Raw genomic sequence first — 26,613 nt, forward strand, 5'->3', positions numbered from 1 at the left:
CTAAGGTTTTATGTGAGCCTGAGGTTTAACAATCTCTAAAGCCCAGAAATGACTGAACATGCATGCAAGGTTTAAGCCCAGCTGGGAATGGTATAATTGCATACACCTGAAAAATGCTATACCAATAATGTCATATGCTTTACCACAGTAAAGTCTGTGAGTTTGAGATGTAATCACCTACTTTCAACTTCTTTACTAGAGCTTCAATTTGTTTGGTTGGATCAGAACCCATGGAAAGGAAGCAGATCAGAGGTGTACGTAGATCACTCTCCTTCCATATTGTCTCTAGGTTCAGAATAACAGGCTCGGTGAACCTCAAGCCCATTGCATCAGCTACATACTTCCAGGCTTGAGATAGTGTGCAGTCTGGACACCAGCATCTGTAGTGTAAGTGTGTAACAATTCAATACACTAACTCTACAGTGTCAGTGTAAAGCTATTAAACATGTACATGTTACAGATGCCATTTTAAAACATGCTCCAATGGGCAGGACTCCTGTGCATTTGTTTATAGAATAGTATGTGAATGACAGACAGTACAACAGACATGCAAGTCACAAGGTTTTTGTCTCCTTTCTTGTGAAGTTCACAGATGGGGACAGAGTTATATTTCTGAAGTATAGGTGTAATGGATGGATCCAATGAAAAGGTTTAGGAGGGCAAGCGTCAGTTCCAGATTGGCACCACCTTGACACAGATACAAAGAAAATGATACCAGTTCAGTTATACACTCCAGCATGCACACTATGGAGTTAATTTCTATTAAGGTAACACATGACAAATTTACTGATATGAACATTGTTCACACTGGATTACTTTCATTAGTCAGAGCAAACTTTCAGTATGTGCCTGCACCTTTGATGAGAATCTGAAACTCATTATGCTTTATGTTGCCCTTCTGGAGGTCAATCTTGAGGTCTAACAGCAAAGTGAAGATAAACTTGTGATTCTCATACAGGCTTCTAACAGTGTATCTGAACACTGTGTAAGTCAAGTAGTCAATGATGTTCACAATACGCTTCTGAATCAAAGTAGATTTTTCTGACCTTAAGAAACAGAAGAAAGAATGAAAAATAAACATAAAATAGTAATAATAAATAACACATGGAAAATAATGGAAAAATATAAATAAATATAAAAATATTTAAAAAAAAAACTTGTGTTATTTGAATATTACCTTGTCATGGAGAGATCAAATATTTTAAGAAACTGGACCAGGGAGGTCTGGTACATGACATTGACCATGCTCATCTCAGTGATGAAGTAGAGGATGCTACCGCGGGAGGCAGCTGGTCGGTACTCCTCCTGGGCTGTGACGATCTTTACCTCTGTTTCAGCTGCCACATGCAGCTTCTCACTCACCTCTGCAGCGGTCTACTTAGTGATATTCAAGATTCCTATCATAGACTCATCATCTACCAGAGACCCTACAAAAATACAAGGATGTTAAAGAGGGAACAGTCAAGCCAGAAATTTGGAGCTATGCAGTTGTATGAAGGCATAACCAAACCATCACATGGGTAGTTTTACTCAGTCATTAGACCTGAGAAGTGTATTATGAGAGGTTCAAGGTGCGTTTAATGTACATTTTGTTGTGCTGATCTTGAACAGCAAATTATCCTCCAGCTCCTTCATCTTCCTCTTGTTAGCTGTGACATCCTCCAAAAGCTTCAGTCTCTCAGCTTCTAGTTCCTGTTATAACACCAGTGCACATGCAATGAAGACTGTGAAGTGTTCAATATTGTCAAGGGATTGTAATTAATTGTTAAAAATTAATGACAAATTAATTACAAAAAAAATCCTCACTGACTTACATATTTTTCAGTGAGAATGACTCTGCCTAGCAGCTGATTCTCTAGTCCCTTCATTGTCACAGTAAAGTCAATAATGGAGGTCTTAGCACTGATCTCTGGTGTGTAGGCAGGATTAGGCAGCTTTGTAGTTATATACAACTGGAAGCCATCCATGATATCTGTCTCTTTATCTCCAACTTTGACCTGTTAAATGCAGTACTCCCATCATTTCCTCATTCAACAGGTAACATGCTTAAATACTGTTTATCTGTAAATATCTTGTATGCCAAAACTCACCATTTGCTTAATCCAGTTGTTCTGTTCTTAATCCAGAACAATGTTCAGATTTCATCTCAGACTTCACAGTGCATTACAGGTTTATATGGTCGCTGGAATGACTCCCTGGGAGTGACCTATTGTTGATTCACTAAAGGTTTTATGTAGGTTTTATATTACACCTTACCATGTATTCCAGATAAAAGTTACTACTAAGACATTTTGATCCGAATATTCTGGAGGCCCAGATGGCATGTATCTTTCTGGTGCCCTCTAGTTAAATGTCTCTAGAGATTTTCTACCCAATTTTTGTCCTTTGTTAAAAATTATTATTCACTTAAGTCCACCTTTACTGCTACTTTAACTTTGTACTTAAATGTAAAACAAAGAAAACTTCTAATGGTATGTCCTAAAGTAGTCAATAAGAAAATCTTAAAATTCTGACACTAGCCAAACATCTCTTTGTTTTTAGTGTTTTTATGGTATTGTTTTAGACAGGGCCACCATCAAAGCACATCAAGCATAACCACCTGCCATGTAAAACTGATCTAATTTTTGTGAAAAATGTATTATAGTATACTTCCCATTTTTGAAATATAGTTTAAAAAAAAAACATTGGCCCTAGACCATGGAAGAAAAATGAGATTTGACACACGTTAATAAGAAGTTACTCCAGATTATGGAATTCCAGATACACTGAATATATGAAGGCAGATAAACACAATCTATAATCTGAATAATATAAAATGACTGTGATGTAGCACAGCCATTTTCTGTTTTACTTGAGCAAGGTTTCAATTTTCCTTAAAGAAATGTTGAGGTTTCTCACACTTTAATTATCACCTGAACAAATCACTGATGACAAGTTCTTATTCTTGATACATTCCTGGTGGCATACTTTAAAACTTTCAACCATTTTTTCTATCCCTTACCTGTCAAAGTAGCTTTCACAGATGGAGGACATCTTGTTATGATAAATGCCCATTGTCTGGACAACTGCTGTCTTCACTTCTGAGGAACAGGCAATGTGGAACTCAGAGAGGAAATGCTGAGACACAGCAATCAGAGCCTCACTTGGCCAGGGGGTGAACCAGTCCATGGTGCAGCCTGATATCAGTCCAGGGAACTTTAGAGAACGTGTACGAAATTTCTCACCTACCTGGTCAGGTAATCAAACAATATAAGAGATTTTAATACATCCTGATGTCTCAGCTATTCTGTATGCATACAAAACAACAACAAAACAAGCAAACAAACAACAATAACAACACCCCCCCCCCAAAAAAAAAAAATTGTTTATATCCTCAACAGCCTAGTTAAATAGTCAAATAAGAAAAATGGTTTAAATAAGACCTTACCTGAAACAAATATATTTACTCATTTGATGCAAATGTAATTTTGATCAATAATACCCTGAAATTTTCAACTATACAAACAAAACAAAGTCCAAGCCTTAAATTTTTCTAATTAGTAAAATGATCTACTGGCAATATTGTATGAGAATTTTTGCTTTTCACATGTTTTGTTTGGAAAAGCCAAAATGTAGTTATTGTGACATTGTTCAGATGGATCTGACTTACAGGAGAAAAACACAATACAACATGAAGATTCTTTCTGGCATGTGAGATGAAGAAATCATATCAATTGTCAAAGGTAGGTGGAATTCGAGGCAACTCCTTTTTCATCACTGAAATGAGATTTTGTGTTATCTCATCAAGTTCCTCTTGGGCAAACAGATTAGGCACCTGGAGAAGAAACAATTTCAGCATTACTTACAGACTATTTTGACATTTAAGCATAATCAGGCTGAAAAATAAGTAAAGTACCTATTTCTTTTTGTACACAATGTACATCAAAATGATAAACCTAGGAAGGTACTTCACCTCTCCTGATGACAGCACATTGTACAGGTACTCCAAGAACACTTCATCCTTTACATCATTGTCAGAAAAAATGAATGATGCCTTTTTTATCAGCACCAGAAATTCCAAAGAGCACTTTCAGGTCATCCATCAAGTTGCTGACATTGTACATTCTGACAGATTAAGCACAAAAAGGTAATAAATACAAAATAGGCCATCCATTGTAATTCAGTGTCCTTTTTCTAATTAATGAAAGATATTATAGAATTAGTTCCAACCAAGTACTTTGACTGGAGAAAATACATTCCATGAGTGCTGGTATATAGAATTTACATTATGTTACTTACATTAACAAACATTATGTAATGAAGATAGACTAAAATTATTCCCCTGATGAAACTTTGACCAGGTCAGGGGGAACTTTCTCTGACCTTCGGGCCACAGACAAGACCCAGGACCCTGCTGGTGCATGTGATGTTGAGCAACAAAGCCATAAACAACCTAGCTATCAAGATGACCTGGCTCTCTAACACTCTCCCCTTTACTGAGGTGTCATAAACCCACAGATTTGAAGGTGTGAATCTCTTACCAGCCTGGCTATACTTCAAGTAATTGTGACCATAAATTCCCTCAGACCCAAACCCTTACCAGGATAACCAACTTTTCTCATCCAACAGAAATATGGTCACAGACATATATATTTTTCTTTCCCACAGATTCACAAAGTAACAACTTGCCATTTAACCTACTATGATGTCAAATGATTATCCACCAGTAATGTATTGTTATTTTAATATAATCTCAAAATTGTGACATTTGCTCCTGTTATTTGATATATCTACAGTATTTTTTTCATTACTTGTTCCTTATTCATTTCCATTATTCACCAAGATCACTTCATTTTTATGTTGCTTACTTCATGTTTATTGTAAATGAATTGTTAATCACTCCTAGTTGTGTTTACTACAAATCCTATATGAACCAATTAGACAATATATTAAAGTTAGTGGTTTGTAACTTCTAGAAATTAGGACAGTAATGAAATTGATGATCCAATTGCTCTTCCTGGTAGTTGCTCTTCCCCCCCCCCCCCCCCCCTCCACATAGTCTACGAGGTTAGTTAACTCTTTCCTCTCATCTGTGATACAGCCTCATCTGTCCTATAATTTGTTTCCCTCTTCTACTGTGTCACAACAGCTGGCTCTTTTTCCTCATGATCCTCCACTTAGATTTCAGTTATGCTTACAGGTTGCTTAAAACAACTACCTTTCTCCCTTTTGTTTTTTTCTCTTTCCTTTATTAGACTAGATAGCTACCTTTATCCACCATGAATTATTTGCGTTACATTTCACTTGGTTGTCTTGCTAGAATTGTTATTCTAGTGAACTCGATACTTCTTTTAAGTAGAATTTTAGTCAATGATTGTTGTGCATTTTTTTTCTATCTATGCTTATTCAATAAACATACCTTGTTTATTTCGTCCATGAGTCTAGAGTGATACTATAGTGTTTGATAGATGAGTAATAATTACATATCGAATTGCCAATTTTCATGAGTTGAGATTGAATTACTAATAATTAATAAATTAATTAAAATTTATTCATTTTCCCTGGTAATCAAGGTGATACCACAATTAATTTTATCCACTGTAATGGACAATTTATTCAAAGTGTTAAAACCACTACAAATGTCTGTCTTAGATTGCAACAAACTGCATTGCAAAAATGAGCATATTTCTACAAATAACATTTGAATTAAATTATGAATGTTGGTCAGGAGATGACAAAAGGGAGGAAAGGAACTCACTAAAATGTTACTGGAGACTATTCATGGAGAGCAGGAAATGAAGGAACAACATATTGTCTGATCAAGTTGTTAATTCATGCCACCAAATCAACTGTCAACAAACTGTTATTTCACTGGTTGCACAATAAATGGAAATATACAGATAAATGTACATGAAGTAAAAAGTAGGTGACCTGCTGTAATGCAGACCTATTCAAAGTAGCAAGCTAGCATGTAAGAAAATGTAGGTGTTGCATGGCAACAGTCTAGTTACAGAACTATTTATGTTGGCAGGACCAAATACATTTTTTTAGTCAAGTAAATTATTAAATAAACAAACAAGCCATAATCTATTGCCACTCTTTACTGTTTACTAATAAAAAGCACTTGTATTCCCAGGCAGTGTGCCAAAGATCATCACAGCCTTGCTGATATTCAGTATATTCACCACTCCCTCTTGTATGATATTGCTTATGTGTCATGCAATTTTCCTGGTAAGAGTGATCTGGATTGTGCTATATCCAGCAATGTAGGAGGATAAACAAGTAAGGCTCTGCTTTCCTGATCCTCCTACTCCAAAAAGAAGAGCACTCCCACCAGCTGTCTGAATGATGTGGGAGATCTGTATCAAACAGAAATTAACGGTTTTCTGGAGAAGAGAGATGTCCAGTGATCATAAATTGTAATTAGGGACACTGTGCTAACCTTGATAAAGTGAGTCAATGCATCAGAAAAGAAAACAAGTTCTAAATGTGAGCCTCGGACAGCCTCATTGTATTGGCTTTGGTAGAACTGCAGTTTCTCTGACAGTATCTCAAAATTTGGCACCTAAGAAAAGTCCAGACATCAGAGTATGCACAGTTTATATACAATTTCTGAAAATACATACCAGAATATGTTATCTTTGTTAGTAATTTATTTTGGGGGCATCTTCAAGGACACAACTTAAAATAGAGAATCTAAAAATGTTTAGGGCATATGCCAATATCTTTTGAGACAAATGTTTTCTAGAATACATACCAACTCATATATTTTGGGAGCATCAAGACAAGCATCATCAATTTCATCTCCTGTAGACTCTGGGGTCTCTCGCAAGAAGTCCACAAAGTAAGGTTCAGGGTGGACCTCTAGTACTAAGGCAGGATCCACGTGCTCCTGGATGACATGCGTTATTGCCTTATCAAACCACTGTTTATCCTCAATACACACAAACCTGAAAATCAGAAGTATTTTATAAGTAAATATTGTTCATTTTCAAATTTCCTACATAAATGTTATCCAGGTAACGGGAGACGCTGTAAAACATGTTTGAATAAAAGCAATATCTAATCTTAACTAAGTGTATATCTTGAAATAAGTATAGATTAAACTTTTACTGCACCTGTCTGCAATTACATGAGAGCATTCACACTTGAACAAAGCCAGAAGAGTGGGAATTTCATCACATTCTGCTGCTTTGGTTTTCAACATGCCTTGCCAAATCCTGCATAGGTCTCTCAAGTTAAAAAAGTGAAACTTTGATGGTGTAGGTAACATCTTGACCTATGGCAAAAGGGCAATGTGAGAACAAAATTTACAGGTAGTGATTCAAAACTGAAGCATGTACAGCATGAGGACAAATTGTGGCTTATGTATTTACTTTTGTCCATTGCCAAAGAATCCGAGAAGCAGAAACCATATTTTTTTTATCATTTCAGACATTTCTGATTTGAAAGCTCGACATTAATGGAAATATCCACCACCAATGATTCCTATAGAAATGGATAGGTGTAGATAGATATTAGTATTTAGGGAGAGGAAAAGTGTATAAATTCATGAATAAAACCTGGTTATCCATCTGACAATTTAAGAGATTTTCTTCCTTCATTAGTGCCTCCAAAAATGTACCTCGTTCTTAAAAGTACCTTGTAAATTGGGGAGATTTCAAAACCCTGCAAAGTTAGAATTTGTCACATGAAAATTCTTGGTAATGGTTTTCAGCGCATTATGGGAAAAGAATTTTGCCACTCATTTTATGAGTTATAGTTATAGCTATATTGTCAAAAGTATGTGAACACTGGAATTAATTTGCTGAACATCACATTCTAAAACTATGGGTACAAATATGGAGTTGTCCCAATCCCTTTGCAAATATAACAGCCTACACTCTTCTTGGGAGGCTTTCCAGAAGACTTTGTATGTCTGTACGAATTTGCCCCTATTTAATCAAAAGACCATTTGTGAGATCAGGCAGCGTTGTCAGACAACAACGCCTGGCTCACAATCAATAATGCAATTCATCCCAAAGGTGTTCAGTGGGGTTGAGGTACAGACCCCCTCAACCCCACTGTGCAGTCCATTGGAATTCCACTATACCAAACTCATCAAACCATGTATATATGGACTACATGTTTTGCACAGGGTGACAGGGCCATATAATGTGAATAAGAAAGGGCATTCCCAAAAATTGCTACAAAGTGGAAAGCATATAATTGTTTAAAATGTTTCTGTATGCTGTAGTATTAACATTACTCCTCAGGGGTTTAGCCCAATGCTATAAAACAGCCAAAACCATTATCCCTCCTTCAATAAACTGTACTTTTGGCACTACGCATTTTGTTATGTAGCATTCTCCTGGCATCTGCCAAACCCAGATTTATCTGACTGTGCCAGTTAGTGAAGCATAATTCATCATTACAGAGAACAAGTTCCAATGGGGGTGCAATTTAGTGATCTTAGGCTTGTGTGCAGCTGCTTAACCAATGGACACCCATTTCATGAAGCTCCCCATATACTGTTCTTGTGGTCATGTTGATTACAGAGGTAGCCTGGAACTCTGTTGTGAATGATGCAACAGAGGGTAGGCAATTTTTATAAGCCATGAGCTTCAGCACTCAGTGTCCTTGCTTGGCAAGTTTGCATAGTCTACCACTTTGTGGCTAACCTATTGTTGTTCCAAGATTCCATAGTTGACCTCGGTAGAGCTAGCAGGGCAGAAATTTCACAAACTGACTTGTGGTAAAGGTGGCATCCTCTCCAGCTCTTCAGTACCCATTCTACTGTTAGTATTTATGTATTGCATGGTTATGTGCTTGAATACAGATATGTTAACAATAAGGTGTGGCTGAACAACCTGAATTCAATAATTGGGGGAAAGGTCCATATGCTTTTAGCCAAATAATGTACTACAGGTACAAGTCTTGTTAACAATGAGAATGATCTATTCAGTTTTGATAGGGAAAAAAACTTTTATTTTGAATTTATTGGGTAGGCAAAGAGAAATGGATTATGCATGAAATGTTCGTTTCACTTAGACTGTTGTGTTTGTCTGCTAAGATCCCTGCTTAAGTTAAATTGTGTAAACAATCAAGAAGAAACTGGATATGCTCACTGACACTTCAATAGCTATGACAAGATCATTCATTGTATAAGCAACAAAATGTTTATCCACAAATTACTTACCAAAAATCATATCGATGGAGGAATTGGCAGGCAGAGTACAGTTGAAGACTGTAAACTGCCTCTTTAGTCTCTGAGGAATATCATTTCTGCCACCTCCAGGATGAATCATGGCAGCCATCATTTGAACATCCACAATGGTTGTAAAATCTCCAGGTTTGTCCAAACTGTACATGCCAGACATCTCCATCATCTGACGGACAATCTCATTGGTGATCTATACACAGATGTCAAAAGTAAGCTAACCTGCACCACAAGCATATTTCCAAAGCACCCATTACATAAAAGGAAGGATTACTAAATATATTAAAAACTTTCATTAATTAGTAAATATTAATGCAGCTTTCATTAATTAGTAAATAACTTATTGAGTTTAATTTAATTATTACATAAATATGCAAATATTTATATAGCTAAATAGTTAGCTGGTACACATTTGTCATATAGTTAGGCCTCATATCTGACATGTGGTGCTTAGTCCCCAATTTTTACTACCTGATCTCCCCATTCATTGATAACAGGCATGTTGATGTCATCAATAAAAATAGTCATCCTTCGCCCACCAGGAGGTCCATATGTATTGCCCATACATTTCTCTATATAGCTTTCTACTGTCCTCTATTATTTAAAGGATTCAAATAAAGTGAAAATGGGATTTGGTAGTCTAAAAGTACTGTGTACAAATTGTATTATATACATGAGAGGCAAGCATGAAGACTATCTCACCTGAAACATCACTGGCTCCGTGGCAGATGAGAAGTTCATTGACTTGAATAAGTCTGTCTCTGGGTTATATTTCTTTGTGTACCCTTTAATCATTACGGTCTTGGCAGTTCCTTGCTCACCAATGAGCAGAACAGCATACACACAAAGACATACACAAACACATAAATATAAATATTCAAACAAAGATATGTATGACAGTTAAATATTACAATAAAATATGTGATCACCTTATGCTGTTTTGCAATGGTCTCAATCAAGATGTTGGTTCTAGTGTTATCACTAGATAGAATTATAGTCTGGCATAGAATCTGTTGGATAGATGTACTCCCCTACATATTTACTCCAGTGTTCCCAATCACCTAGAATACAGATCCTGTTACAAATATAATCCACTTTGAAAATGACTGAAGCTGGCTCTACACTGCAATTATCATGACAATTATGATGTTGCAGATTGCAATCTGCAACATCCTAAGTTGCAAAAGATTCATGATTTATTTGGTTATGAGTTAAAATCTGTGGTCTTTGAATGAGTCATGATCCCTGTTGACTGAATGAATGCCTTTGCCATCAAAGATTATGGCTGCGTTCCAAATGCATACTAATTACAAATACTAAGCATTTTTGAGTATGTAGTATATTTAAAAATGCCAAAGTATACTCTAAAATTCAGTATGCATAGCTAGTTAGCTAGTTGATGGCAACTAAATTTAACTAAGCCATATTTGCAAATGAGGTATAATATCAGGTGTAACTATTTTAGATTTAATACCTACATCGAAAGTCACAGCTTGCAATGACATATTGTTTTATCATTTTCTGTTAGTACAATACAGAGAAGTATGTTAATATTTTGTGTACTGACTTGCCAAACCTGTGCTATTAATTATATATGTAACATTGGCAGGATGCACAAGCTCCCTCGATTTGGTGATACATTTAATAAGATAAAACATATATGACACTCAAGGCACTCACACAACAACAGACAGTATAGACAATAACAATGACACTTAAACGCTGGATCATGCTAACAGCAACTATATAAACAATAATACTAACACTAACGATGACACTAATGCTAAGAATGACAGAAATAGTAACAATAACCAATGACAAGGCACATACAGGCCAGGGTTTAAATAGACAGACAAACACTTAACATCAACCCTTGCTCAGGTGTGTGCCGTCATGGAGGATGTGGCTACAAACTATGGTAAACCACCCTGCACACGGCAGGCCATACCACGTGACTCGGGGTGGGGGGAGCATTCCGTGACTATATATATATATATATATATATATATATATAGTCATATTGGGATGCACTCAATTATTTGCTGGCAGTATCAAAAATTTTGTTCCAAAATCTCTGTGACTGTTGTTGCAATGGTGCAATGGCTGTCTAAAAGCAACCAACACGGAATAGCCTGTAATTATGCACTCATGTCAAGTACAAATAAACCCATAACTCATGCCAAGTACAAATGAACTGCAGCATGGCAAAATAATTCTTTGCAGAATTATGGCAGCTGAGAAAATGCATTTTTAATGTCTCCTCTGAGACTTGCCTTTTGGAGACTTGTTTGTTCAAGGCATTGCCATTGCCATTGCTATTATTGCTCCTATTCCACATATGGATGACATAAACAGAATGTTCTGATTTTCTAACATCGTAGTCTTATTGCCAGAAATCTTGGTCATGTAGTCTGACTTTCAGCACAAGTGAGTGTCATGGAATTTGGTCAAGATTTCAGTAGTAGCATATTACACAGTGTGACATGCAAAAAATCTATAAGACTGGTGAAATGGTGTGGGGGAACTTGCCATTCTGATTGACCATGTACTCAAACATAGTCTGTCCAGGCTTTACATGTGGCAGATCAAGTTTGCTTTCATGAGGCCGAATGAATGCCTCAAGCTTGTCTCTATCATCCAGCTCCAGTAGAGCTCCCAAGCTCCACATTATACAAAACACAAATATCCGTTTGCATCTGCATGTTGTTCAAGATGCTTCCTGCCTCTTTAGTAGGGATGAGGCCCTCAAGCAGGTTCACTGACTGAGTAAACATTTTAGAGTCTTTTAGCATTGTACAGTTTATACACATGGCACACTGAGTCAATATACTTCTAACAACATATTTTAAAAATTAGACTTTACAAATTGCAAACCATTTTATTTAATTTTTTAACACTTTCTAAAATCATGCTCTTGTCTGTGCCCATTTAAGGGTCACCTTATGCCAGAAAAAGGACATTGTTTTACAGGAAAAAGAGGAGCTTTTGTATTGCAGAAGCTATAGATGAACTATCCACCAGTAATTTGACACTTACCTGCATAATGTAGTTGCACTCCAGCAGCTGCATTTTTGGCTTAAGGTTTTGTTTCATGAAGATGTATGCATCTTCAAATACCTTATCATATAAGCTCAGCAGGCTGTCAGCTTCTGGAGCGTTATGTTTCTTTGCCCACCCCTGATACCAAATTGAAATACACACAAGCTCTAACACATGCATTAATACTCAGTTACTTCACAAAGATTTGAAAGCAATTATTAACTGCAATTATAGGAAGTAATTATATGCCTACAAACATTACTAACACTATCTTTACAATGAAATGGCCAGTTGGAAGAAACTTTGATTTTCAGATGTCAAAAGATATGTATATTTGACATAGAACAGAACACAGATAATAGACATCAGAATTGGGAAAACAGCAGTTTGACATATCAAAATACTGATCATTTAGGACAATGTTTTAAAGGCATTGCACACTAATATCCAAACTATTACTATAGTATTGTCAGTGAAAAACCCTCAGTGAAAGAAACACAACTGTATATCAGTACCTGAAGAATTGGCCTCCAGCTGAGGGCAGAGGAGCTCATGAACACCATGCCCATTCTTGACACAGTTGCAGGAGAAGCATTGTCCATGTTGTGCACCTCAAAAACTAGCTTACAACTTGGAGACATGGTGATCCGATCACCATTGGCCAAAGTGAGTGTCTTGTTGTCATCTAAAACTGAGTTTAAGTTCTCAATCCATATAGCATCTACAGGGCCATCAAGCACAATTCAGATGTTCCCTCCTAAAACAGTAAACATAAGATAATATGAAAACACTAAATTTATAATGTTTGTATTAAGGTATTTATAAACAACAGCTTACCCCTTTTGGCTTTTAGTGTCTTCCTCCATAGAGTAGAGAAGATTCCATCAGCTCAATCATTAGTGACAGCATCCAGACGGCCAAACATTTGTGGGGTTGTGATGGCTTTGGGATTCATTCGCATCTCTCTGTGGGGAGCGCCACAATCAGTCAAGGCGCGCACGAGAATGTTGATTACCATTGTCTTTCCAGCACCACTCGGCCCAAGTATCATCAGTCCATGACGTACATGTGATGCTTCATACAACTGCCAAATAATATTCAGAGTTTCAGAACCTCCAGTCATGCCAACTACTAATCACAATACAGTTGCTGAGGTCATGAGTCCTTGCGACAAGTATTAACTGGCTAATCTGAAAATGATTTACCTTAACAAGTTTGAGATTCCAAGGTGGGTGATTAACAATCCCTCCTTGTTCCACTTGTGTGGCTACTGCAGCTTGAAGCTCAGTTTATGTGCTACTATCTAGCTGGAATTCAGGAAACAGGTCACTGATTAGGCTGAGAAACAAAGACTCATCCTCATCCACTTACAATATCAGAAACCTGATATCTCAGGCATTTAGTCATAACAACTTAGTGAATAACTATTTGTGCAAGTAGATATTCTTATAACCATTTACAGTAACTGTAGGCAATCTGTCATTTGCTACTAGCTAGCAGATACCAGTCGTATGTCCCAGTCATGTATATAACTAGTCAAAGTGCAGAGTTCAAGATTCACACCAGTTTCGACAGATTCATGTCACGCAGAACTCTCATCACAATGTTTGATTCAGTGTCTTTAGTTCGAGCCCGTTTCTGAGTACCCAGAGTCCTCAGCACTGATAGGATGTTCCTCAACCCAAAGTCATAGTGAACCTGCAATGCAAAAGTACAAACTATATAACATTGTTTCTCACATACATCCACAATATATTTCCAAAAAGAATTAAATTATTGGGTAATGGGCTAGGTTTCACAGCTGAGTTTAAAAAATAAAAAGGGTGTCAGTTTAGAAAACATAGCACAGTAATGATTAGTTGGAAAAATATGTAAGGGAAATGCCTTATCAAGATTAAGTAATGGAAATAATAGAGTTTGGAAACCTTACTTGTCTGTCAGGAACCATCATGGACACAGTCCTGAAATGCACCTTTAGATTTTCTGGGAGTTCCTGGCGACCAGCATAGCCAGGGTTCTATAATGATGCATCACGCAGTGTCTTTGAGTATACATTATTTTGATCTGTACTGGTGATCTATTTCTCAATAAACTCAAGTTTACTAATTAGCAATTTGAAAATTCCTTGCCATTGTTATATAGAGCCCAAATTCCAGGTCCAAGTCTACACAGTCTCCATCAGTGAAGATGAAGTGACTTTTGCGCTCTTTCCGAGCAGTCAGAACAATGTAGATTTGTTGCGCAGCAACTGAGAGCACAGGCAAGTCAATACTGTTAAATTCATCAATGCATCCCCAGGACCCAGACTGAGCAAGACCTAAAAGTGAAAAAAATGAGTGAAATCATCATCATCATCACAAGTTAGTAAATATATGTAAGGCTTGGTCTAAGATCTTTAATCTGAGACATCTAGCTTCATAACACATTTGCTGCTACCTATCCAGGATTCATGATGAGAATAACATAAAGAACAAAATAAGTTTTGCCAGTTTTACATTTGATGTCAGCATATATTGTTTTATGTCATGCAGAATTTTATTTGTAACACTAAAGTCAAACTACAGGTTCACAGAAAGAAAAAAATATCAAGAGCAAGTTATTGTTAGGAAACCTTTGTAAATTCTTCCAAGTCCTCTGAAGTCCATCTGGTCAGAACCGTTAAAGACCACTACATATTTCCCCAGACAGCAGCCCATGTCTTTGGTTGTTTCTGTTTTCCCTGTCCCAGCAGGGCCAGCTGGAGCTCCACCCATACTCATGCTTAAAGCCTGAGCCAAGGTAATGTAACATCTGTATAGAAATATATATGCGTGTGTTATTTTAATGTACATGGGGATTTTAATAAGCAAGCACATTTTTCTAAGTTAAAAAAAAATCTTACCTATCTGTGAGAGGAGTGATTACTAGGCGGTCTGTGCAGCCCAAAAATACATTCTGATATATGAAGTCAACATCTGTAATTGACACAATAATCTGATCCTGATCTTTGTAATAAAATCTACTCTGTTTCAGCCATTCAAAATCATTGATGGATTTTACATGCATTGTCACCTGAAACAAAGACATTTTATTACTAAACTTGGTTCAAAACCTAAGATGAAAAGAGAAAAAGCAAAACAAATTGTGACTGGAGTATACTCCTACTAAACACGTTATGAGACAATTTCTCACCAAATCATCAAAAATGTCCCTTTGATGGACATGAATTGTGACTAGTGTCTCAAACTTAACACGCTCAAACTTAGGTCATGGGCTGTTTGTCCAATCAGTGTATTAAGCATGTCCTGAAACTTTTGTTTAGTCAAAGACATAATCCTCTTGTCTTTCTTAGCATTTCGTAGTGCCTCCTCTGAATCTCGAGTTCAAAGCATTTGAACTTCCAGCAAGCCAACCTGAAATTATTTTTTGTAAATAGGACTTAGAATTACTTTTTAACATTATTTACAAATTACGTCTCAAAGGAACAACAGAAAACAAACATTGGTTATAGTAACTTATAGCAGTGGTTTTGTATCTCTGTACTGGAAAAGAATGCACTACACATTTTTTCCTGCTTCAACACACTTTAATGTTATTAAAAGCTTAAACATCATAAGTTAAATCAGGTACATGAGGAGTGAGAACCAATGTAATTATAAAATGTTACACAATGACAGAAGCAAATTTGTTGGTCCATGTGTCTGATTGATACTGTGCATATGTATTTTAGTTTTGATTACCTGAGCTTGTAATTGATTAAGAAAGGTGAGGAGCTGGAAGCCAGGGTCATTTATTTGTAGGTCAGCCACTTTTATTACTGAGTGCAAAGAGGCCTGTTGCTGAACCAACAACTCTCCTAACGACAGCTCCACAGGTCTGTGCGCCATTACAGGGTGGTCCAACTATCCCCCCCACCCCACCCCAAACACACACAACCACAACCTAAATTTTAACATCTAAAAATTTGTACAAGCCAAAAATAAATTCAAACTCGAAAGTCTGTACAAACTAGTATATAGTTAGCATAAATCAATAAACTAGAAAAGGTAATATTATTACTAGACAGGGTACAAAGATAGTGTTTAAACTGCAGATTGTTAAATTGCAATTCATACATACTGGTACTCTCCCTCTTGAGATAGCACAGCCAGGATCTTGTCATAGTCCTTTACATGAAATTCAACTTCACTGACATTGTCAAACACTCCCAGAAGATGAGACTAGGAGAATTATTTTTGCACTAAATGCAATTTTACTAATGATTTACAACTGTCAAGACTGGCAAATGCAAAAATATACAGATCAGTTGTAATATGGGTACTTAGACCATTACCATGGTGTAATGTTAAATACCTGGATTGTGTGAGAATCACTAGCTTGTCCCAGAATTTCTAACAATGGAGGATCAGACAAAAAGAAAAACCTGGGGATCTGCAGTCTTTTTTTTTCAAGGTAGTTGTATACAAATAACATAATTAATGTATTGAAGTCCAAAGCTTACCTTTAAAAACATTTACATATTTTGGATTACTTTATTACTGTAAGAGTTGCACAAAACCCTGTGTACCCTGTGAGAGACTTTTGGCAGAGTTCAAGTTGTTCTTGCAGGTGGGGTAGCAGTTGGCCCATAGTCTCATCTCCAACACAGCATTGTACCACACTGGAGATCTCATTGGCTCGCTGCATTATCTTGATCCATAATTTGTCAATGTTCTGGAAGCATTTTGCTTCCTGCAATGCAAAAATTAATTCCATAAATACAGTACTGTGCAAAGGTATTAGGCAAGTGTGAAAAAATGCTGTAAACTAAGAATCCTTTCAAACATACAAGTAATAATTGTTTATTTTATCAATTTACAAAATGGAAAGTGAGTGAACAAAAGAAAAATCTAAATCAAAATTTGGTGTTACTACCCTTTGCCTTCAAACTTGCATCAATTCTTATAGGTACACTTGCACAAAGTCAGGGAATTTATAGGATTATTGTCAGGTGTATGATCAACCAATTATACCAAACAGGTGCTAATGATCATCAATTTCACATGTAGGTTACACAAGGTACTTATACTGCATCAGCAAGGGTTCTATCAAGCAAAGATTTCAAAGCAGACTGGGGTTTCAAGATGTGCTGTTCAAGCTCTTTTGAAGAAGCACAAAGAAACGGGCAATGTTGAGGATGGTAGATGCAGTGGTTGCCCAAGGAAACTTAATGCAGCAGATGAAAAACACATCAAGCTTATTTCCTTTCAAAATCGGAAGATGTCCAGCATTGCCATCAGCTCAGAGCTGGCAGAAACCAGTGGGACCCAGGTACACCCATTTACTGTCTGGAGAAGTCTGGCCAGAAGTGGTCTTCATAGAAGAGTTGCAGCCAAAAAGCCACACCTCCAACATGGAAACAAGGTCAAGCAACTCAACTATGCATGAAAACATAGGATCTGGGTTGCAGAAAAATGGCAGCAGGTGCTCTGGACTGATGAGTCAAAATTTTAAATATTTGGCTGTAGTAGAAGACAGTTTGTTCGCCGAAGGGCTGGAGAGCGTTACAATAATAAGTGTTTGCAGGCAACAGTGAAGCATGGTGGAGGTTCCTTACAAGTTTGGGGCTGCATTTCTGCAAATGGAGTTGGAGATTTGGTCAGGATTAATGGTGTCCTGAGAAATACAGGCAAATACTTACACCTCCCTGATTGTATTGCATGATGGATATCATTGGCCCCAAATTTATTCTGCAGCAGGACAATGACCACAAATATACAGCCAATGTCATTAAGATATATCTTCAGCATAAAGAAGAACAAGAAGTCCTTGAAGTGATGGTATAGTCCCCACAGAGTCCTGATCTCATCATCATTGAGTTTATCTGGGATTACATGAAGAGACAAAAGGATTTGAGGAAACCTACATCCACAGAAGATCTGTGGTTAGTTCTACAATATGTTTGGAACAACCTACCAGCTGAGTTCCTTCAAACTGTGTGCAAGTGTACTTAGAAGAACTGATGCTGTTTTGAAGGGAAAGGGTGGTCACACCAAATATTGATTTTGAATTAGATTTCTCTTCTTTTGATGAAAATAAACTATTAACACTTCCATTTTTGAAGCTATTCTTAGTTTACAGCATTTTTTCACACCTGCCTAAAACTTTTGCACAGTAATGTGTGTGTATATATGAATGTCCTTGTCATAATATAATAAAAATGATTTGAAGATTAAGGTTTGCAATCCAGTTGAAAATGCTGAACCTGTGGAAGCTGTTTTGCAATGTCTCCACCAACAAACACTGCCTCCAGATACACCCACAAGTTCTGAGTGATAAGCCATTGCTCAATAATGTCTGATGACGTGGAGAGTTTGAAAACACAGTTCTGGATATCTTTCTTAAAGGGAGCATTGTATCTGGGTATAAAGACAAGCTGGTTTTGAACAGGAAGTTTAATAATACACAAACAGTACATTCCATATCTATGCTATGTAACGCACCTATTGTTAAACAGTGATCCAAGAACCATAAGACTGTCTTCCATTGCAGAAACAGTTTTTATTGTCGCAGCACCTTTAAGCATAAGCTCTCCTCTGCTCTTGAAGGACATACAACTGAGTGACAGACTGGACCAGATATCCACCACCTGTTCTAGCTTGGCCTCAATGTCTTACTCCTTAACAGCTGAGATGCAGATGTTCTAGGGTTATTAAATGGAACTCAAATTAGTCTGCTACTAAAGATAAACAATTATAAATATTGATTTGACCTGAAACATAGTTTAACCTCTATGTCTTCCTTGTGTTTAAGCAGTGGTGCATCCATTATATTCTGAAGGGTGAATGTATCAGACTCCACATCAAATTTGTGTTTTGTCAGGTCAGCAATGCGATCCCAGTGCCTCTGCTTCATGGCTTTGTGGGCCATCATCTCAAGAAGAGGGCAGGACTCATTGAAGTCATCAATTCTTTTCTTTAAATCCAAAAAAGCTTGCCAGTCCTTGAGCCCTTTGGGAAGCTTTTGGCACCTCAACAAATTATTTATAAAAGCTTTTAGAAAATTCTGTTATTGCCATGACATACATAAATATCATGATAAATATGAATTTGCACAAAGTCACCTGCTCTGAAAATCTAAAAGTTCTGTGTTGATCTTCTCAATGTCAACCTTCATCCATAGGATATCATAATAACCACCAATTTTATACATAACTGCATCAAAGAGACTATACAACTTTTGGAGAGGACCAAGCTCTTTCCTAGTATGAAAAAAAACATAATGAAAGTTAAAAGAATCTAAAGTAGCTAGGCTATATACTAGCATTGTTCACTAAATGTAAACAAACTCTAATTACCAGGCCTTCTGCAGAGCATCACATTCTGTGACAGGTAGGCCAAACAATTGTTCTCCAGAGGAGTATGTGATGAATCTCCTCCAAAGGTCATCAAACCTAGTCTGAGACCATCAACAAACAAATATACAAATACCTCCTGTAAGCATACTGAGCTCATTTATCAAACTCATGTATGAATATCTCCACCCTAATAATGAATATCTGCTCTTATTGCTGAGCCTCTCTTAGTTTCTGTGTCCTAAATCATGATAGTCTTGATAATTTTTTAATATAAAAAATTGACCACTGTGCTGACAAGGATTCTGTAATAAAAGAAGAAGAAGAAGCCCAAATAAAATTATTTCACACCTTTATCCTACTATCTATGGCTGCTGCATTTTGAATGAATGATGCTTATAAGTATACATGCATTTTTGTGGTACAAACTATAGGGAGAATTTAAATAGGTTCTAAATGTTAACTGTTTTTAGATATGATTTTAATGCCCTGAAACTGTCACAAACCAATTCCACTGTAAATCTTCATCATATCAAAAGTGGCATACAGAACTGTGTCTGTCATGACTGGCCCTCCCTAGCATCCCTGTTTCCATGGTTTCCCTGTTGTGTGTCAGTGTTATTTTCTCTGTTCCTGTTCTGGTCCTTGTTTTGGTTTTCACAGTTTTATGAGACGTCACCTGTCCTCATTACCCTGTGTATTTAAACCCTGTGTTTTTCCCTGTTAGTTTGCTGGTCTTTGTTAATCCATGCCTTGTTTGTGTTTGCTCTGCATAGTTGTGTGAATTAGCCTCTGTATTTTCAAGTTGCCTGTAATTTTGTACATATCCTGTTTAATGTTGTGTTCCTTATTCCTTTTCTCCTCTTCTGTTATCATGTGCTTTTTGTCGTTTGTTTGCTATATTTTCCTGGACTCTCCATGTTGACTCATAGACTGTGGACTGCTCTAACATTTCTGATTATGGATTTGCCCATAATAAATATTGCTCTTCTCAGCATATGTGTCTGCCTCACAATTGCTCCACATTACACTGTTATACCTAAAAGATCTGAAGTCTACCACTAGCTTCTTGAGGTGAGATGCCTGGCACATTTGGACCTTCCTGTAACCCGAGACAGAAATAACATGGATATTAAAATCTTTATCTTTGATAACACCGCTGATCAGTAATAATCCCAGTTAAATTCTGAACTGTACCAGTTGGCTTTCCATGCACACATAAAAGCCATATGAAGAAGTCAGTACACACTCTGAAAAGAACACCCCTTTCTTAATGCCAGTATTAGAGGAGATGAGCTACTTGGAAATTGACAAATTAATATCCTAAAAGGCTTTAAAAAGTTTTGGTTTGCCACTTCATAATGCTCTGTAAATGACACAACTTTATTCTGAAAAAGGGTAACTGATTCCAAGAGATTTTCTCTGAACTTGGGTTGCACATGGATCAGTTCATCCTGGACTACTCTCTGTGTGGCAATTTCAGATTGAAATGCTCACATATACACAATAACAACAGCTTTAACTATTAACAAAATACACTATGTTAGAAAAAAGAATAACATACATAAGGAACATACCGCTTTGGACTGCAACTTAACAAAGGAATATTGCAGAATGTCCACACCCTCAGCCTCTTCGTTGGTTATCTCCAGTTCACACTTGTTCAGTATATCATAGGCTTCCTAAGAAATAAACAAATCAATATTACATTATTCCAATAATCAGCAATAATCAATATTTTGTGAATTAACATGTTGCATGAGTATTACATAGAAAAAGCATTTCACCTCAATAGGCTCCAGAGTCATGTCAATTCTTATTTCAGAGTTACAGATATTAGAAAGGGCTTCCATAGCAAATCGCACATCCTGTAGGTCACCAATAGGCCTTGAAACCTTTTTGAGATGCTCACTAGTGAAAGCCATAATGTCTATCATCTTCTTGTATTCCTCATTTAGGTATTTGCACAAAAGCATTTTCCAAGCTTTAGCTTCCACAGACAGAGACATTTTTAGTGGTGCTAAAGAATAAACATACAAAGTTAATTATCAAGTTGTTAAACAACTGCCTGACTCACTTGGGAACTAATCCATCTATCAATCTCCCTTATACAAGTGGTTAGACAAAAGACAAAAATACTGAGTACAGCCACAAAACGGTGACTGTGTTGAACACTGGGTGTTGTATATAAGAGTAATGTGTGAAAACCATGTTAACAATCATTTTCTTTTAAGGTAACTACCAATATAGTATGCTCACCTGTTGACAACTCGATAGATTCTAAAATAATGATAGGCTGAATGTCATTGATTTCTTGTTCATAGGCCACATAATGCAAAATTTCAGACTTTATTTGGATGAGGTATGGACGGCTGTTCATGAATTCCTAACAGAAAGTGCAAACAGCATTGAACGATTACAGGAACAATATGTGAGTCTACAAAGCTTCAACTAACCAGTATGTGAAAGTTATAAAATTTGAAGATTAAAGCTTGGAGGTTTCAGAATAGTTGTATGAGGCTAAGTGTGAGATCAGGAATATTCAGAAAGTAGGAGGTATAAGAGCTGTAAGGACCAAAGAACAGGTGGATTTTGTGATTTATGTTTCCACACACATATTGCAAAAAGGTGTTTTATAGCATCCAATAGTTTAATAAGGAATATTCAATTCCCAAAATTAGGCAAGTCCTTTATACTACTGTGCACAAAAAAAACCCAATTGCTTGGGAACATTTCACTAGCATATAGTAATCATAAGTTACCTTAACTTTGACATCTCTGTCCTCTTCCCAGATCACTTTGAAAGACCAAAACTGTTTGAGCACATCACTACCTTGTTTTCTCATTGAGTTTACTGCTGATTTTAGGAGCACTAAACGTTTACGGACATCCTTGTGTTCAACAACACTCTGATAGAAGTTCTTCAGATTCCAAGCTTGATATAAAGTGATTTCCATGCTAGTATATGGAAACAATAGGTGAGACATACATAATAATACATATGAGATCTTCAAGCGGAGATCTTTACCTCAGATTATACTGAAGAATAGCAAATCAAAGAAAATATATGAATATTTGGATACCTGTTATAGCCAAATTGTACAGATTAAGAAGATTCCTATCAGATACTCACAAGGACAGGTCAGGAATAACTCTTACATCCAGATTTTATGCTGTCATCTAAACGGCGATCCTGTCCCCATCTTGCCACACCATGGCTTACCTCTAGCACCAGATGCACAAGGCGATTAATCGCCTGCTGAATATCATCTACACTGGGTACCATCACCTTTATCAAGAGGAAACAAGATGTGGTGACCAACCTATTGCAGAATGGAAATTTTAGCTCCCTTGCAGAACCAAAATCAGGAGTTATAAAAGCCAACATTACCACATTGGGTATGGCCAGGTGGACTTCAGACTTTATAAGTGTAACCACTCCATCGGATACACCTAACTGACTTCTGCCAGATAAGTGGTAAAACAAAGGGAGATTTTAAGATTGTTTTTATGTGTTCTGTTTGCAAAAAATGCATTGTTCAACATGTCCATTCTCACTTGGAAACAAAGATTCTTATTTTAAGTGTGTGAAGGTCTATCTTCTGGCAGGTCAACAAGCACAGTCTTTGAGATATCTTGAAATACATTATCAATGTGCATCTCATCAATATCCCTCACCTAAAATGTGGAAATATCATTGAGTCTCAGTAAAGCAATTTTTAAGCACTTTTTGTGATTGTTCCTTTGAGCAAACTATACAATATACCTTCTTCAAAACTTGATTGATATCAGACATGGCAGCATCAATGTTACTGAAGAATTTATCCAAGTTGAAGATGACCAGTTGAGCAACACTAACCCATGGTGAAGTACACAATCCACCTTTCACAGTGTTATAACATTTTGATATTAAAAGAGGTTTGTAAGTTATATGTGAGTATATTATATTAAAATATAATCTGCTTTATTTAAAATATTCTAATCATATGTAAACTTTATTTCTTAGTTTTTTTCTTACATAACACTTAAGAGGTACTGTTTACCTTCTTTATTTTTGATGCCATAAGTCTATGAAACACAGCAGGGATTTTTTCAAGGGTAGACTCATAGTTGCTAAGAAATGTCTACATATCAAAAAGAAGTAATAATTGACTTGTTTACTCAGAATCAGAAGGCATGCAGTAATTATATAGACTTTTCACCAGAAAATAGCTATAAATAAAAATAATTAAAGACAGATCACAAAGCACACCTCTAGATGGTGTTGAGTATCTTTCATGTATTTTTTAGTCTTTATGAGACATAAGGCCTGCTCTGGAACCTCTAGACCCATTTTAAGCATGCATTTTGTTTCCCATACTATCTCATTTATTTTAGGATTAAAGTTCACAAGCAGTTTTCCTGTGTCAGTGTGGCGAACAAGAAGGGAATCCTGTAGAGCTTTTAGAAAATGTGTCAGTTGTGAGCATTATTGTTTACTATTACTATTAGTAATATTTAAATTTGTTTAACTTATATAAAATAAATTGTTAAGACATTTACTATATTGCAACTGTGAGACCTCCATTATCTAGGTTGTATGGTAAAGTAACTCAAACTCCACAAATACAACTGCAGTTCTGTTGTACATCCATACAACATCCTTCCCCTCAGGGGTAGACAGGATATCAGAGTTTTTCTGTTGATTGTGTGGGTTCATGTGATAAAAAACAGAAAAGTGAATTTAAAACTGTACACAGAATATGAACAACTGCAAATAAAACCATTCAGTATACAACCACAAGATTTTAGAAACTTACATCAACAAATGTGTTGCCACTTGTCACTTCAACCATTTCATAAGATTAACCATCCTGTGAGAAACCATTAAATTATAAACTCCATCAGAGTATTCACCTCAATGTGAAAAAATGGCTCCTGTATTCTCCTGAACAACTGTCTGACCCATAGGATCGTTCCTGCCATTGGGGGCATGTTTCTGGCCAAAGGAGGGGCCCCTCTATGGGCCTGGTAAAGCTATAAACATTAATAATAAATACAGCAAAAATTATATATTTTCCATAATTCTGTTTCTAAAAACAACAATAAAACATTACGTTGGAAGGCCTGCAACCATCAAATCCCAATACTAAATAACTAAAAATACCTTTTTTATAGATTCAAGCTCTAAGACATAGTGCTGTAGTATGAGGGCAATGGTGTCAGAAATGTCTGTCTGTAGACAGGGTATGTTCAGGTTTTGAAATCTGAAAAGCAGATATGATAATCAATTATAATAACATTATAATCAACTCCTCGCCCCAAGCTTTTTTATTTATTTATTTATTTTTATTTTTTTTTATTACTTACTTTTTTAATCCCCATTGCTTATTGAAATGACTTGGCCCAAGCAATGATGGTGACTTATTGTCAGAATATATCTGGACTAATGTATCTTTATTAGTAATAGGTTATCACGACATCTTGAGGTGACTTATTAGCACAGGTTTACTCTCAAGAAATTCCTCAGATGATTCACCAGTAATGTTTTTTATTAAAATATTACTACAGCATCTTCAGGTGATAGGTTTGCTTTTTATCTACATATACTATAAATCATAGATTACTTCTGTAGAAGACTTGGGGCATGATGAGATGACAAAATCTTGGAAAAACTTGAATGCATGAACACCTGAAGTTGATTCTGAAGAACAAAAAACACAGAAAGTTATTAATTAGCGAAACACAATTTATTCATCATTCTCTTTTATCATACCAAAACAGGCCAATCTATATTGCTCACTGGTGTTTGAAGCACAAAATACCTCCAGGTTATTGATCTGAGACATGAACACTGCAAAGTCAACTTCAAACTCTGCTTTTCTGGGAGCCAGTATATCATATTGCTTCTTTTTTTATGGTGCTGTAAATGTTCAGAAACTTTGCAGATAATGGGTCTATTCCCTCAATAGTTGATTTGCCAAGGGCAGAGAATCTTCACAGCTGTAATCATCTGAGTTATCTGAGGAGAAAGTAAAAATTGTATAACAGTGCATGGGTTGGCCCAATATATTCCAGCAGTGTTATATCACATAAGAATTACTGGTCACCTCTTCTAGCCTTTTGCAGAAATCCTCAAACACGCTGAAAATGTACATCTCCGATACCTCAAATGACTTGGCCCCCGGCTTCTCAAGGCTTTGTGCCTTTGTCTTGTAGAAGCAAGACTGATACTCTCGGAATAGGTAGATACAATCCTTTTAACAAATCAGGAAATACAGTAGTTTAGCTAGTAATACTTTTTTTTTGGTTGAATAAGATTTTAGTTGCGCAGTTCCACATTCCAATAATAATTTTCACAGCATTATATTAAGAAAAAATACATATAGTGAATCAAATTTTTATGTTTATCAATACAGAACTGTATATTCTCAAGCCCAATATTTATATATTTAATGTCAGGGATAGGATAGTCTAACAACTACATGACAGACTCCTATTCATAATTGTATCAAATCTAATTGAAATGATAATCAAGAATATCTAAAGACAATCTTAAGTAATCATAAAAAATGTATGATTACATTTCCTAAAGTACTGTTTGGATGGCATTATTTATCTGGATCTCTGTAATGTTTATGACTGATTCACATTAAAGAAATTACAGAATCAAAAATGACAGAAATGGCTCAATTTATTGGTCACTGCCATCACAAAAAAGACCTATGCATAATACATAGCTTTCATTGGACATTAGCTTTCATTATAGCCCTAGACCAACATTATTGATCTAGGGCTATAATGAACCAGAAGACTTGGGTTTGGTTCTTCATTCATAAATACCCCTCATCTTCTATCAAAAATCTTGATATTTTATAAAACCACTTCATAATAACAATAACATGGTTTTAACATTAACAGCATTCATACAAGTAGTACAATTTACCTAAAGCTTCCAGAATGTCACTCCTCTGAAAAGATTAATATACCTGGGTTATTTCTATTTGTCATTTTATAATGGGTAAAAGGTGCTGGTTAATAATGAGGGAGCATGCAGTCTATAAAAGAGCATGGTATGGCTGATTCAGATGGGACTATAATCACT

The 26,613-nt window shown here is 36.2% G+C and overlaps 1 pseudogene; it reads right to left on the reverse strand.

Annotated features, from left to right (window-relative positions):
- LOC113572265 (dynein axonemal heavy chain 8-like) overlaps positions 1–26,613 on the reverse strand; it is a 37,654-nt pseudogene that overhangs the window by 3,820 nt on the left and 7,221 nt on the right.

This window comes from Electrophorus electricus, chromosome 7 (assembly GCF_041902795.1).
Source record: "Electrophorus electricus isolate QZ-2024a chromosome 7, ASM4190279v1, whole genome shotgun sequence".
NCBI lineage: Eukaryota > Metazoa > Chordata > Actinopteri > Gymnotiformes > Gymnotidae > Electrophorus > Electrophorus electricus.